General features: G+C 51.1%; 1 pseudogene; it reads left to right on the forward strand.

Annotated features, from left to right (window-relative positions):
* Positions 1 to 14,728: 14,728 nt before the first annotated feature.
* Positions 14,729 to 15,265, forward strand: part of LOC125554714 — a 77,889-nt pseudogene continuing 77,352 nt past the window's right edge.

Genomic DNA, 15,265 nt, shown 5'->3' on the forward strand with positions numbered 1-15,265 from the left:
CCTCCCGGAGGCCACGACTCCTGAGGCGTCGCGGCCATCTTGACGTCACGGCGTGGCAGCTCATCTTAGTCGTCGTCGCTCGAGCTCCCACCGGAGGAAGCATCATCGCCGTTGGAGGCGTCACGACCATCGCCAGGGGCAAGTTTGCCACCAAGGACGTTGCCGCTGCAGTGGCCATTGTCCTCGGAGTAGAGGTGGTCTCCTCCGCTGCTGTCGCTGTCCGGGAACATCCCAGATGTCCGTCGTCCTCCCCGAAGATCTTGACGAAGAGCATCGTCGCCCCGTCGTACTTGAAGTGGAGGGTGTGCCTCCCCTTTATGTCGTGGGTGCGGGCGAACGACTGCCACCCCTGGGTCAGGTGCACATAGCCACAGGGGGTGACCTTGACCTCCGCCCATGAGGACCTGTTGTAGTAGCTGTGAGGCTGCAACCATGGCCCGATGGGTCCTCCCGACGGGAGCTACTCCGCAAAGCATCCCAGGAGTTGGATCTAGGTGCAGGGTGGAATCTCCATCCACACTAAAACTCGCGGGCCATGTCGTCTGAATGGGCCCATGGACGAGGTAGCCGACTGGCCACCGCATGCCTCCCCCTCGGCCTCGGCCACCACAACTTCCGCGGCCGCTTCTGCGGGAGGGTTTCTTCCCACAGCTGCCGGAGTCAGTGCGGACCCACATCAGAGCGCGCTCGCACCCCTGACGAGCCGCCGCGGACGTTGCGGTGGAATTGTGGGTATGGCCGCGCCCCCTCTTGGGCGGCGGTAGGTCCGGCTCTTCCCGCGGCGCCTTGCCCTTCTCAGCGGCGGAGAACCTCCTTACTAGAGCCATGCCTGCCGCGACAGAAGTTTGGGGAAGGAGAAATGAGAAGACGAAGACGGGTTGGGGGCTCTGCTCCCTTAGCCCTCTTATGGGCGATTGAGAAGGCAAACCGGGGTCCCTTCACATTCGGGGCAATGATGGTCTCGCAGCATGCACAAGTAGGCTTTTTGTCAGCCTAGGTAGTTGCTGAGGCGACATGGGGGAGTCGGGGCGTCCGCATCCCGCCGCGTGCCACACGTCGAACCTGGCCCGCAGGCAGTGGGGCCCCGCATCACTTCGCACTCCCTTCGTTGCCTTCACCCCGAAGCCAGGCCGAGCGCGTCATGGGCCCGGGGGCTACTATTGGCATTCTGGGACCGGGGGTACCAATACCCTCTGTCTGTGGCCCAGTGCGTGGCTCCATCGACGACTCAGCTCCAAGGCTTCACGAGTAAGACCCTCGTGAGGGCCCCGCCTTGTGAGGCGAACGACGCCAAGTCCTCCTGAGGAGCAGCCCCTGAGGCTACCTCAAGAGGAGCGGATATCTCTAGGCAAGCATCCCACCTCACGGGGCGTGCGATGACGTGAGCCATGACGACCAAGGCCAATAGGGCACCGGCGGCCGCAGTCCAGGACTGTTTCCTCTTTGGTGCTAAGGAGGCAAGGACGTACGCATGCTCCCAAGAAATCCCCCAAATGTTTCCATTCCTGTGCAACAAGACCAAGACCATCAACTCGGCAAGACGAAGGTCATCACTGAGCCCACCACTGCGTCATGACCAGAAGCTTTGAAGGCGAAGACCACCTTCAGTCAGGATAGGATGTACTCCTATCCCCCTTCATATTGGTCGTTGTGGTATCCCTTCCCGCCTAAGATATGAGGGAAGAGGACCAAGGCCACTATAAATATAGACTAGTCTCCAGCGTGGAGAGGGGATCGGATCCTTGAGCCATTGAGCTATCTCGAGGCAGCTCACACTTGTACTAGTTAATACTCATCCTCCTCGCGAGGCAATCCAAGACAAAGCAGGAATAGGGTTTTACACTGTATGGTGGGTCGAACCTGGGTAAATCACAATGTCCACTTTTTCCCGTTTGCTCGAACCCGATGAGGCCAAGCCATGAGGCTGTGAGCAGGGAGCAGTAGCTTGGCTAGATCCTTCACACACGCCCCAGAGTTCGAACCTTGTTTGGGTCCGCAGAGCCCCGATTCCGATACCCCTGCTGAGCAAGGATGCGCCCCCACCTGCAGGGGAAGGTGCACCCCCAGAAAGGGCTCTCATGGAGGAGGAGGCACCAAAGTCACCCAGCACGAGGGGAGGCGATGCCCCGGAGAACCCGCGAAGCTAGGCCTCCCTAGAGGGCTCCACACCAACCAGGGCGCCGAGCACCGACAGAGCTACCGCGACAAGCACCGAGCACTCGCTGGTGTGCCAGGCGCCAGAAGGCAGCCGCATGTACGTAGACCCCCCGTATGAGGAGTAGCAGCAATCGGTGGCGGAGGGGAACGTCCAACACCCGACAGGGGAGGAGGCCCGTGCGGTCGGTAGTCCTGTCGGTCCTGGGGGGCACTACCCTTGGGCCCTCCCAGCTAGCAGTAATGGAGGAGAAACAGGGGCCAGACGTGTCTTGGGACTTAGCACTCGTGGGGCATAGCGGCCTGCTACGTCCTGGGACTCTGTGCCACACCAGGTCGGCCCTCCTCAACCTTGAGGATGATCTCATGGCTGAGGAGGAGAACCTCCGCCAAGAGCAGGCGCGCCTTGTCGAGGGCTGATGGCAACTGGGCGTGGCCGTCAGCCTGGGACGCCTGCTTGATGAGGAAGTCGCACGGAAGTCCAATGAGCTCATTAATAGAGCAATCCGGGATTCGGTAGAGGCAGCCCGGTGGATGGCGGAGGCGGAACCCACGGATGAGGCCTCCATGGAGTGAGTCGCAGCTCGCGAGGCCCGACTCACCCCTAATGAGGAGGATCTCTCCCGACTGAGAGCATGGTAGTGGTTTGGGCGCTGGACATGGAGATCCGGGAGCGCCAGCTCGTGTTTATGAACACCGAGTAGGAGAAGGAGCGCGAGTGACTGGAGAACCAGGAGCACACCATGGTGGGTGCAGAGCATGCCATGGCGGACACCGAGGCCTCCTACAACGGCCTACTTGATGAGAGCAAGGCGAAGTACAAGGTAGAGACCGACCGGAAGGCCCAAGAGGAAACTAAGCAGAAGACCAAGGCGCTCACCGCCACCCACTCGAAGAACCTAAGGAAACAGGAAGAACGCTTCACGCAAAGGCATGGTGAGCTCGATGCCAATGTCGCAATCCACAAACAGTAGCTTAGTGCATCAGAGGCGGCGATGCGGAACGAGGTGGAGCTCCAAGCTAAGAACCCCGTGAGCTGGAGGATCTCCAAGTGCAAGTGGTGGCGTCAGCGATATGGTGCATAAGGTCTAGGGCGAGGCCATTCGGAAGTATGAGGAGCAACACCAGCGCTCCAAGTGCTTATCGGTGATGTGCCAGGGGCTCCCTGATGACCTCCGTCATGCTGCACCACCGCCTTAGTCTTCTGTCACCAAAGGGGAACCCTTTTGGACTTGCTTTTGGGGCACGTAGGCACAACTATTCCCTTAGCAACGAAGGGGAAACTGTCCTGGCTGCTTAAGCTGGCGCCTGCCTGGACGACGACACTGATGTGATGGGTGGTACCTGCCCCACGTGGCTCCTCGGAAGGCCTCAAGAGAGGGAGCCTCGCGAGGCCTCGTGAGGGAGGCTGTCATGATGGAACACAATCACCTATGGGGCAGTGAGCCCCTTGTGGTTTGGCAAGGGGGAAAGTTACATTGCACAAAGAGTGGAAGCCATGAAGCAGCACAACAGGGGTGACACTAGTGGTTTTAACCCAGGTTTGGGCCACCATGAAGCGTAAAACCCTACTCCTGCTTTGGTGCATTGAGGGAGGAACCTTAGTAGCCATGCAGCGCTCAAGCCCGGGAAGGTCGCCTCGGGGATAGCAGCGACACGCGTACAAGTGTGAGAGGGTCTGAATCCCTTTCTAGTTTGACATGGCCCTCCTTTTATAGGTTAAGGGGTAACCATAGTGGCAAAACAATCATTATCTAGTGATTGGATAGCTATCAATGCTAACTCTGGCAATTAGGACAAAGTGCACTAAATGCACTGCTAGGTGTCATGCTTAGGATGCAGACCGGCAAGCCTGCCGCGCTGCTTAACCATCTCCTGCTTATCTGCCCGACACGTGCTTCACGCCTACACACTACACCCGTGATCTTTTCAAGAAGATGCATCTCCTCAAGCAAAGCACAAAGACGGTGGAATAATATTACCAAGAAATGAAGATTGCCATGATAAGAGCCAATGTCAAGGAAGATGACGAGCAAACTATTGCACGATCCTTGAATGGCCTCAACCACCCAATCAAGTGGATTGCCGACTTCCAACCCTACTCCAACCTCCTTGAGCTAGTTCACCAAGCGACCAAGGCCGAGTGACAAGTGCAAGATAAATTCAAATACGCCAAGTACTCTTCCAAGACCTACGGCTCCTACACTCAAGCTCCCACGACCTTGGCATCTCGTACCTCAACTAGGCCATCACCAAGTACCGGCGACAAGTCAAGTTCCAAGAAAATTATGCCTTCCTTGAATCGTCCTCCGACAAGCAACTACAAATCCCAAACTCCTCATCTTCGGCACCACTGGATGATCTCGTCAAGACAAGTTCTATCAAGTTCTTCACATGTGGTGGCTGAGGACACAAGTCCTTCCAATGCACTAACAAGTGCACAATGATTTTCAATGATCATGGCACATATGACTCCATGATTGAAGAAGAAATGGAAGCCCTTCAGTACATGGCCATGCACCGGCACGTGAATGAAGATGAAGATGATCATGTCTTTTGTGACAACGATTCAAGTCCCTCTCTCGTGGTCTCCAAGGTCTTGACGCTTCAACACCCGAAGAAGAAGACCAACACTGCCACATCTTCCACACCAAGGCCGGCATGAACGGGCATTCCATGGAAGTCATCATCGACGGAGGAAGCTGCCACAATTTTCCAAGTGAAGAGCTATGTTCCAAGCTACAATTGGTCAAGAAGAAGCATCCTCATCTCTACAAAGCCCAATGGCTTAGCAAATCCGGCACTATTCAAGTGGAGCACACACTACTGCAGGATGCTGCTAACGCGACACTACGATCAGAGACCCTTCGACGAAACTGTGTGCGATGCCATAATCGCAAACAGTGGTGTAAAAAACCCGTCAAAAAGGTGCAAAACGTTTGTGATGGAGGATGCATCAAACACGGTTAAGATTTTAGTTGCATGTGCGATGCAGGCCATATGATTCAACTCAATTAACTGTTTGTGACTAGGCAACACAAAAGAAACGGGCAGCCAGATGAAGGTGTGTGCGATGTATAGCATACGGTTCACTCGGATGAACTGTTTGCGATTAGGAAACACAAAAGAAACAGTCATCCATATCAAGGTTTGTGTGATATACGGCATATGGTTCACTCGGATGAACTATTTGCGTTGAGACATGAGAACAGAAACGGTTCAACTTAACAAGATGTCTGTGATACGCGGCAAACAGGTCTGTAATCGGAAACATGTGCGAAGACCGATAACATAACAGATTATTACTGCTAATAAGTTGCGTGTGTTGTGAGCAGATGATTGCTGGTATACAATTGTGAGTGACTGATGAAAACATCACCGACGGGTTCCATTGTTTAGTCCAGGTGCGACGTGATTTTCTTTGTCCGCACAACATCTACGCTTTCTCTACAGAGCATCAACATATATACTTCAAAAGACAGCATTGCATAACCAAATTAAGTATACAATTAGACAAGTGACTACACACATAACATTTCCACATACCAAAGTAAGGAATTACATGCATACTAAAGTAGGAGAAACGAGGATCTAATCATCTACTTATTGTTGCAACTACGCTTGCCATTGCTCTGCTTCTGGCTAGATCCCTGGCCGTTTGGGGGAAGGAGACACTTCCTCATGTCAACGATCTACCTGTACATGTCGTAGCTCGTGTACGCCTCCTTGGCCGCGTACATGATATGAGCTTTGTCGAGTTTCTCCATCCAAGCCGAGTGCCAGGCACGCTTGTCCTTGTTGCACGAATCCTTCATGTCTCTGTAGTAGGGGTCGATGATGGCCTGAGCGAGGTGAACCAGTGAGTCCGTCTCACGCTCCTTACTGCCCCAGATCTTGTACTGGCCCTGGATGTCGACAAGATTATCACAGGCGATGCCCGGATTCTCGAGCGCCTTTACATCGTTAGTGATGTCCACCGTAGAGAACATGTAGTGGGGGCTGTTGAAAAACCTAGCAAAACGCTCGCAAGGACTTGTGGCCAGGCAGTAGTGGTAGACGAGGACGTGGTGGCACATGCACATCTAGACGACGGCGACCTTGGGACAAGACCCGGGACGAATGCGGGTGTACTCGAGGTCAAACCCGACCACCTTTTACTTCTCCTCGGCAAGCAACAACTCCATGATGTGGATGGAGTGCTCCACCCAGACCGGGTCGTTGGTGTACACCACTGAGAGGTCCATGAACCTTCTGTGGGTGTCCATCACAGCACGCATGGTGAACTGCTACTCGTCATCGGCAGCCGCTCGGAGCACCATTGGAGCTACGCAGGATACCCTCTAATAATTTCTCGTGGTGGGTGTGCTTCTTGCAATGGTGTGGCATGATCGAAAGGTTGAAGATACACAAGGGTTAAAGGGACGCTGTAATAAATGAGGGCCGGTCGGCCTGTAATTGTCATGTCTTGTCACGGCGTTCATAGCGGAGGATTCTAGTGCACGCTTGACAACACCACACCGCACGCCTGGGCTCGAAGTGGCGCCAAAGTTATCGTTTGTGAGCCTGTTCCCATGCTACCACGCTATTTACCATGCAAGCTTCCCGCCCGGCTAGTTTGGCCACCCGTCGGCTAGGAGAGGGACAAATCGTGGGCATCTATTGGCAAAAAGCTTTGTAAAAACGAAGTGTGTGGAATGACTTCGGCCATAAGTTTACCCATGGGTGATGAGGTCAAAGTTACACAGAAGGGTGATGATGGACACTCGAATGCGACAATAAATTCTGTGCTCTAAAGTGCACATGGTGGAAGAAACCAACTGTGTGCAATAATGTCAAAGATCGTAGTCAAGTTAGCTATACAGATTGTGTGCTGTGAGATCGACAAGGTAAATAGATTCGAGAATGGTTAATAAAATCTAAGACCATTGCATATTAAGGTCAAAATAGTTCTAGGAATATACGAGTCTCATACGATGCCATTTCAACGATTGTACCACAAAAGCTCAAAATAATACAAGGTTCAAATTCCAGAGTTATATGGCTCAAATTCTAACATTACAACGTTCAAACTGATATTAGAAATGAAATTCAGCTCATCAGCTGCAAATGCTCGCGCTGATCCGCTGAACATGGATATCAGAGATGTTCATACTAATATCACTTCTTCTAAGTCTGGTTTTGAAAACTCACAAGTTTCCCAAAGGGGTCAGCCACTGAGAAGTCATCTATGGGGTTGACATGATGACTTCTGATTACTCTGTCATCTGAAGTTCCAAAATAAATTTCAGCATTTTTGGAGTGTACTCCATTCTGCTGCAGGTGCCGGCGCTGATGAACAAACCATTCATTTTTCCAGAATAAAGGGCAAACCTCATTTCCTTCAGCACCCTTGCTCTGAGAACAAAGAACCTGGCGAATATAATCTCCGGTAAGGTCCCTCGGTAGGAGTTCAAAGTAATTTTTCAGAGATACAGATCTAGGAATTTGACATGATTGTTATATTGTATCACATTATCCACCTCTGGGCCTAATTTTATCTGCAAAAGAAGAAAACATGTTAGTGCCTACATGCAGTTTTGAACATTACTACATGCCTATTTGGTTTGCAGGGTTTTTAAAATGCACTAACTTGCCATCTTCGATCTAACATGATTAACATGGGCATTTGATTAGATTTTAGAAAAATGTAGCCTTCTTCACAAGAGGTTGGAGTGGATGAAAAGTTCCCTAAGAAAAATAGTACACATGAATCCAAAGGAGAAATGCTTATTGATTGTAACCATATGGATCAAGCAACCAATATGGGGGGCATGTATGTACTAAAATCCTCCAAAAGAACCTTCAGCAATCATAGTACATTGTCATTATAAACTTGGAAAAAGGTGTCACAAATTGAACTCCATTATGGTTAACATTTAAGTGGAAAGGAACATCACCTTGATATATAGCTTCTCCAAGCACGGAAAGCATCTCAGGAAACTGACAACTTGCTCTAGATTGGGGCCTATAGATTCTAGTGCCAAGACCTTCACTGTGCGCAGTTTCAGGGTCAAGCTTGTCGGAATCATTTTCTGAATGACAGATGAACAAACATCTTCAAAATTAGAAATAATGTTAGTTTGTAGAAGGAGAGGTAGGAGGCAGTTGTTGTACCTGAACGGGTGTGGATCCAATAACATGTTCGGAGTATTTGTCACACGAGTAGCCCACCACTGTCAATTTCGGCGCAAAAATGACATTGATTCTTGTTGGACCTTCTTGATCAACTACATCTTGTGATGTCTTCCTGCCACACCAGCAACACACATAAATAGTCCGGAGAGTCATGGAGGTGATGTGGAAGGTACTCAACCCATTGATCGCCTGAAGATGAAGGTACTGAAGTGCAGTACAGCCACAGAGCAGGCGCTCCATGTCACCATTTGAGAGGCAGACGGCGACGAGCTCGAGGTGCTTCAGTCGTCGTAGAATAAGAGCGGGCGCGTCATTAAGGGGGGGGGGGGAATGGCAGTTCCTGAACTTGGCGACATGCAGCATGGGCGCGAGGCGGAGTGCGGACAGTGGTAGTGACCGCATATGCCTATCATCAAAAGTGAACTCCTCGAGCTGATCTAGGGCGGGGGATCGGAACCAGTCGTCAAGCTTGGCTCGGTCCTTGTCGTTAGAATGGAGCTTGCCCATTCTAAGGCCTTTGGTTGGGCTAAGGTGACTTCCAAGGATCTTGGAGGATGCATCCAAGCTTTTGCGATAGCCATGGCAGAGCTTGTGGGTGTCAATGATGTCGAGAGCGCTGGATATCCATAGGGGGCACCACCGCCCGGAAAGGACGGTTGTCCGCGCCCATATTTGATTGGGAGGAGGGAGATGATGACTCTCACCATATCATCCGGGAGGCTGCTGATGAAGTCTAGGCCTGCTGGACTCGCTTGGGGTCTAGCGCGCTATGCCTCCACTTGTTGGCAACCCCGTTCTCCACCTCTGGTGTCTCCTTGTCAGCGGCGCTTTCTGATAGAAATGGGAGTACAGGGAATATTTAGTTAAAACAGGGCAATAGAAAAGTTCATTTGTAACAAGAATTTATTAGGTGGGAATATAGTAAGAAAATAGAATAACTATTGGTTGCTTAAATACTACACAATTCATTTGACATTGATGGGGAAGTCAACATGCAGATAGTTGAAAAGAAAACTTACTTCGAACAAAGTCTGGATAGATGATTTTATCAGGTAAGTTAGCATATATCTCATGACCAAGCCCTGTTATGTGCAGTGCAATTTTAGTGCCAGCTTTCAGTACATAAAACTTAGAAATTTCTTTCGAAAAGCCAGTGCCAAAATATTAGTCACCACGTTCATCAAATCTTACACTAGCAACATTTGTAAATCTATGGTTTGTGTGCAGTATGACATCTGTGCAGCCTTGATCTATGTAAAGGGAAATTTTGTGCACTACATAATCCGTTGCATATCAAGGGATGTGCTGCAGAAACTGGTAGAATTGTTAAAGAAAATATGGTAACATTCAAATATGGGCCCAAATTGAAAGAATTGTACAGTAGTTGAAATCAAAGGACAAAAATCTATAATTAAACAGATAGGGTAAACATGATGTCATGGAAATATGAGAGTAATCGGAAGAACAATACATCATTAATCTGCCTAATATTGAAAGAAGAGGGGGGAAATCCCCTTTGACATATATGATGCATGTGGCACATTTTATCCAAATGTAGCAATATTTAGAATATGTTTACGAAAGTAGACCATGCCAACTGATTTAGGGTGAGATTGAACATACCGCACACGTCCTCAAGTTATCTGGTATGGTGAGATGGAATATCTGGTGGAGGTCACAAAGTCCTGGAGTGTCGGTGCACTGCAGATTCTATGAATGAAAGAAAACCCTCAAATCAGCTCGAATAAAAATGAATTCACGGCGATTTCCACCGGGTGAGTAAAGGAGGAAGATGAACTGGGATAAGAGATGAGATAATATCTCATTAAATTATTTACTTTGTCATCCATGAGAAAGAACCCTCAGGACAACAGATTCCCCAACCGAGCGGAGCTGGGCCGACTGCGAGCAGCGTCGAGAAAGTCGATGGCGATAGGTGGCGGCAAGCGGAAGTGGTGAAATGCGGCGGGCTTTGCTGGCAGCTTGGCGGCGGCAGGTGTCGAGCTAAGTGTTTACCACCACGATAGGCGGTGCCATGGCATAGACGCGGAGGAGCTTGTGCAGGTGTGAATGGGGAACATACCGAAGGGATGGCAGGAGGGGTGATGGTTTCTGTGACATGGGGAAGGTGAGGGTTTTCTTTTTTCTTTTTTGAAATGGGTGGTGAGGGTTTTCTGTCCCACAAAGAATTTTGTGGGCGACAGTTTGCTAGAGCGAACCGTTGTGATTGACGCAACAAGCAAAATGGAAGTCATTGCACATGGTTCGAATTTTGGGAACCGTGTGTGATTGACGTACTACCTCAGTCCTGGTTTATTGGTCCCCCTTTGTAATTTTTACCAAATTTTGATCAAATATTTAACATACTCAGACATGGATAATAAGCTTACATGTACATAAGCATAGTTCAACCATAAGTACATACTTCAACCGTCATTAAGCATACTCAAGCGTACATAGTTTGATCCATCCGACATCTCATCTCATATGCTGGCACGATCTTGAAGCTTCTCCAGGTACTCGGCGTACGTGTCGTGCGCCACCCTGCAAGAATACTTCTACTTGAAGGAGTGAACGACATGTCCTCTTGCATGCACCAGAACACTTAGATACGCGTCATGAAGCTTCTGGTTGCAAAATGGGCATCGATAGCCACCGTTCCAGGTCCTAATACGCCTGTTATGCATTCCCGCATAAAGCTCCCTCAATTTTTGCCTCTTGTACCTCCTCTAGACATCTTCATCCTCGCTGTCCACATCATCAGACATCACCTTTACAAATAGTAAAACAAATTTGGCATCAAATCAATGATTACATGCCGTGAAGTAGGATTAGGAATTTATGGCTATTTATTTATACATATCCAGAGATTAGGGTTCGATTTTTAAGCACAGTCGTCTATGTACAGACCAATCTCTAATCAAATAATGGCACAAACATATGCAGGTCATTCAAAATCAATTGTCAAGTCTTGGCTAGGAATTATAAGCATGAACACTAACCCTAGTCGGATTACTAGCAGAAATCATTTGCACAGATGAAACGACTAATCACTTATCACTTGTACCATTCAAACAATCAATACACTACACAGATCTAACGAAACTTACTTTGATTTCATGGATTGGGAGAACATAACCATACGATTTCTATTCCAAAAAGGGGGAGGGAGGAGTAACCAGAGAAACCCTATGATCTATTTCACACATAAATGGGTATAGATGACTAACAAGCTATCCGTCGTCCTCGGAGTCGTCGCCAGAGTGGTCGTCGGAGTCGTCGCCGGAGTGGTCGTCGGAGTCGTTGCCGGAGTGGTTGTCGGAGTTGTCGCCGGAGTCATCACCAGAGTCGGTGTGGAACTCCGCCTCCGGCCATGGAAGCTCGACAACGTCAGGTACACCGATAACTCGCTGGCTGTGACGGCAACGTCTGTCTCCATCTCCATGCCTTGCTCCGGTGCTTTAGCAGCCCCGGCATCGCCACTCCCTCCGATGGGGCACTTTGGTGGCATCCTCATACATTGAAGGCTTTGAGGACTGAGAGCGGCATCGAGGATGCAAGCGGAGTGAGAGGATTGTGTGTGTGTGGCGAGGATGGGGGGTGCGGCCGCTCGGGCACACCATTAATATGGAGTAGTGGGAGTTGCGGGAGAGAGGTGGGCGGCGGTCAAACCGATGGCTCGCCTCCCGGTGAGCCTGCGCACCGAACTGCTGGCATGCCTACCAAAGTTTCACACAGCTACTCGCATGCCTCCCGATGACACTGCACAACGAGCACCTCCGTCAATTCACACACCTGCATGCACGCCTCCCCATCTGCCTGCGTGGCGGACTGCTTGCATGCGTCTCGGCAACTCACACATGCTCACATGGCACACGGTCGCGTGGCGACACGTATATTGTTTTTGTATTTGGATGATTAATGATGCCTCTTTATTGCTTAACCTAAGCACGACACGTATCCATTGTTGGTCTAATGCTCACGGTTTGAATAAATAATCCATTTGGGATATTGGTACCCAATTATTAATAAACTCCTATTTGTTATTAGGTAAAGATTACATCAAAACTGGTCTCAAATTTGACCAAAAAAAGTACAATGCCACTTTGTATTACTGTCCATATGACAACACGATAAGTTTCATGAACTTCAAATAAGTTTTGGACGTACTAGAATTTAAAAATCAAGATTCTCAATGTTTGAAATTTGTTGCATGGGGAGTAAACATGCACCAAGTGAGACACATGTGTTTTTACAATCCATTTAGGTGCACTGTCACGTGTGCATGTAGCTGAAATTTGATTTTTGCACAGTATACCCATAGAAAATCAATCCATTAATGTACTAAAATGTCTTAATGATCTCTGTGATTTTTTGGAAATTAAACGTCCCTCCTTTGGTAACATATGTTTACCGCGGGATAATTAATTTAACATTCATCGTAGTTGCGGTGGATTCGAGGTGTGTGTGGGTGTGTGCGTCTGGGGGTGGCAGGTGGCTCGCAGTACACTACGAGTTGTGAGCCATCGTGTGGGTTAGCCGTTTTGTTAGGCAGGCCGGTGCCATATCAGAGTCGTGAAATCGTTATTTAAAACATTACACAACCCTTTCATACGTACATGTTTTGGCCACATGCAGTCGATGGTTGTCCTGCATGACACTCGATACACGCTGTCGGTGGGAACGACACCTATGGGATCACTGGGATCCCTTCTACGGTCGGCGGGGCACGGGGTCGTGAGAAGAGCGGGTTTAGGAGTTAGCACCCGGATCGTTTACCTAGGTTAGGGCCGCGAGGATACGTAAAACCTTAGTCTTCTGAACTAGCTACGGTGGCTGTGCCGTTCCAAAAAGCCGAATCCCTCTCCTGGTCGCCTCGGGCCTCCTTTTATAGGGAAAAGGGGTCGCCACAGTGGCACATAGGAGGTGGAAAGGCCTATAGTGCGCGAGCTTATGGCACGGCATTACAGGACAAAGCACATTAAATGCGCTATGTAGGTGTCCATTAGCTTTATCAGGGACGGGAACGAGGCCCGTCCCGTCCGTTGCCACTCCGCCTCGCTTCGACACGCGCCCAGGCTAGCGATGCATGCAGCACCATGTAGGCAGGCAAGTAGCTGAGGTGGCGCGGTGGTAGGGCCTTTATGAAGAACTGCATGCCGCCACGCAAGTGCTTGCTGATTTGGCCTGGAAGCTGCATGTTGCCACGCAGGTGCCTGCCCAGCTAGTTGGGCTGGCAGCTGCATGCAAACGCCGGCGGAGTCTTGGCTGGTGCGGGCCTGGCAGTGGCCCAGCTGATGCCCTTGGCAAGGGTCTTGCTGGGGGCCCAGCAAGGGTCTTGCCGTGGTGTTGCTGTCATCCCCGGCAATGGTCTTGCCAGGGGTCTTGTGGATTTCCTTGGCTAGGATCCTGCCGAGGGTCGTTGTCTTCTAATCCTCATCTGATCTTGTGGGTTTATGATCTTGACAAAGATCTGCATGCCACCACGTAGGTGCCTCCCGAGCCCTGGTCCCACGCAGTTGTTGGGCAAGGGTGGCTCGCTCCGCTGGCGTTGGACAAGTTGCCCCGGCAAGGCTCTTGCTGGGGCTGCGGGGGGCCGCCTCGGCAAGGACCTTGCCGAGGGAGTCCACCTCACCCTCTTGCCCTCCTGCGCTTCTGGTCTTGGCATCGCCTTGCTTGTCTTGTGCTTCGGCTTCTCTCCGGCTTCCCTCCTCTGCCCTTCTAAGTGTGGCCACGGCGCGTGGCTCTGACTGTCCGTGCACAAGTAAAGGGGTCAAAAGGAGAGCCCCTACTTTTGTACACCGACAGGAGCCCCCAGGCATGGGGCACACATAAGCGCGACTCATTGTTGGGCTAGTCCCAGAACGGTGCGCGGGTAGGTGGGGCGGATTTTACCGTAGCAACTTCTCGTCCACTATGCTTCCCCACGACCCGCGTTGAACGCGCGACGTGGATGGTCATGCGTGACGTGGGGGTCATGCATGGGGAGGTTCCCGCACGCATGCATCACATCATGGTAAAGAGGCGGCTCGCGCCTTCCCCATATAAGGAGGGAGGCGTAGAGGCACGGCCCATTTACTTGGGTGGACTCGGGTCGCAGTCTTCAAGGCGCCCACGCCCCACGATCACGGGGTGGGGAGCGGCTGCTTCGCCCGTCCCTTCAATGCTGCTTGCTCGACATCTGTCCCTCATGCAGGTGGCAGGAGGTGGAGGCAGGAAACCGGGCCCTCGCTGATTGGGGCAGTGGGCCGGTCTTGATTCCCTGCGCCCCCGATGACCGGATTGGTCGAGTGGGGCGGCCGAGCCTCGAATCCGCCCCTTTATAAGAAGGGGAGGGGCGAAATTCCACATTCTTCCATCATCCGTCTCCTTCCACCTCCGCTTCCTCCTTCCATACGCCATGGCGAGAGGAAGCGCTGGCCCTTCGATGGTGGCGGCGAGGGTTGCTGCTCGTCAGCGCGTTCCTCCTCCCCAAGAGCTCATGGCGGTGGAACCGGCCACGAGAGAAAGGGGGAGGGGCGAGGCCAAGGTCGCCGTGGCGCTCGGGGGAGAGGAGGACGGGCCGGCGCATGGGCCTCGCCTCCGCCAGCGACGCCTCCCCCGACGGAGCGCCATGTCGGGGACCTGCCCCGCGAGTTCTTCATCAGGCTGCACATATACTATGCACGCGTGCATGCATGAACCCCCGTCGTTGGCTTCAAGTGTGGTGTAACATACATATGCATCGTCAACCTAACACTCACTATGTGTGGGGATTTCTTGTTCGAAATCACGGTGCCTCATCAAAGTTGTTCCATTCTTACTCAAAAACACTCCTCTCCATACATATGTTTGGGCCACACGCATGCAGTGGTTGTCTTTGGGGACTAGCTTGCATGATTATTGGCGAGCTAGACCATCTCTGGGGTCACATGGACGGCCATCACTTTCACCAACA

Source organism: Triticum urartu, chromosome 4 (genome assembly GCF_003073215.2).
Source record: "Triticum urartu cultivar G1812 chromosome 4, Tu2.1, whole genome shotgun sequence".
Taxonomy (NCBI): Eukaryota; Viridiplantae; Streptophyta; class Magnoliopsida; order Poales; family Poaceae; genus Triticum; species Triticum urartu.